At 48.7% G+C, this 1,408-nt stretch overlaps 1 pseudogene; it reads left to right on the top strand.

Annotated features, from left to right (window-relative positions):
- Nucleotides 1-1,085: 1,085 nt before the first annotated feature.
- On the top strand, nucleotides 1,086-1,203 carry LOC126098054 (5S ribosomal RNA; annotated as a pseudogene).
- Nucleotides 1,204-1,408: the final 205 nt, after the last annotated feature.

The following is a 1,408-nucleotide window of genomic DNA, read 5'->3' as shown; positions in this document are numbered from 1 at the left end:
TTTGAACCAAGACTTCAGACTAACATCGTATAATACTGCATCTAACCATTATAACGCCCTCAGTTCAGCAAGGAAGGTAGTACCCAAGTGTCTTCAGTCGTGGCACATCCAGCTAAAACCAGTAACTGATTGTTATGTTTTGCATAACTACCAAATTACAGGCACGCAGACTTCATCCTCTCTTCCGAACAGGTGCAGACCTTTTGAATGGGATTAAGATAGGAAGGGACTTAGCGGACAAATCGAGGTTTGATATCGTGCATGACAATGATCGTACATGAAACCAAGGATACGACTGTTGTTATCTTGGGAGTGATTGCAGCACATCACGAAGACGTGGATGAAAGGGAAATGGACACCGAGATTGTTGCAATTAACACCTCTGAATCATAACAAATGATGTCCAGGTGACGTAGACCGTCCTTGTATTGAGCCGTTCGTGCACTCGATGACTTGAATCGTCTGAAAAGAGGGAAATTCGCGACTCGTCGGACTACACAACAAGCCTCCAGATAGCTACTGTTCAGTTTCTGTGTTGTTTGATCCACTAAAGAAGTGCAGGAATGACCAAATACGAGGTACCTACCTCCAATGCAAGCTGTCCTCTTTGCAACTGTCGCTTGGAAACTGATTAAGATGTGCCTGCTTTAAATGTCAGCAGCAATTCGTGTCGGATCTGTAACCGATTGTCATTTGAAAGGCTCGACACTCGTCTTCCGTCACGATCGGCAAGGATTTTCTCACGACCATCGTTCTTACGTCGTGTTACGAGACTGGGAGTGGATCAACATTCTTTGTATACACGTCGACAGTCCGCGTTGAAACAGCAACAAATCGGGTAACTTCATTCACCGTGTAGTCATGGACACATCCAGACGTTATAGCCCCTTCCTGACATTATGCTATGTCTCCACGTCGATCCACGTTATTGCGTTGATTCCATACAGTCGAGCCTTCTATATAGACCATTTCATTCCCGTCAGCGATGGAGGGTCAAACTACTTCCTGGTAGTAGTTTTGCACCATCTGCCATACTCCAACGCCGCCAGTGTGGTCTTTTAAAAGGGGGGATTTATATTTTGTCCGTTAACGGCCTTGCCGCAGTGGATACACCGGTTCCCGTGGGATCACCGAAGTTAAGCGCTGTCGGGCGTGGTCGGCACTTGGATGGGTGACCATCCAGGCTGCCATGCGCTGTTGCCATTTTTCGGGGTGCACTCAGCCTCGTGATGCCAATTGAGGAGCTACTCGACCGAATAGTAGCGGCTTCCGTCAAGAATACCACCATAACGACCGGGAGAGCGGTGCACTGACCCCACGCCCCTACTATCCGCATTCTCCGCCGAGGATGACACGGCGGTCGGATGGTCCCGGTGGGACACTCGTGGCCTGAAGACGGGGTGCTTTA

Source organism: Schistocerca cancellata, chromosome 1 (assembly GCF_023864275.1).
Source record: "Schistocerca cancellata isolate TAMUIC-IGC-003103 chromosome 1, iqSchCanc2.1, whole genome shotgun sequence".
In the NCBI taxonomy this organism is placed as follows: domain Eukaryota; kingdom Metazoa; phylum Arthropoda; class Insecta; order Orthoptera; family Acrididae; genus Schistocerca; species Schistocerca cancellata.
Note: the sequence above shows the minus strand (reverse complement) of the source record. Positions and strands in the feature narration are given on the sequence as shown.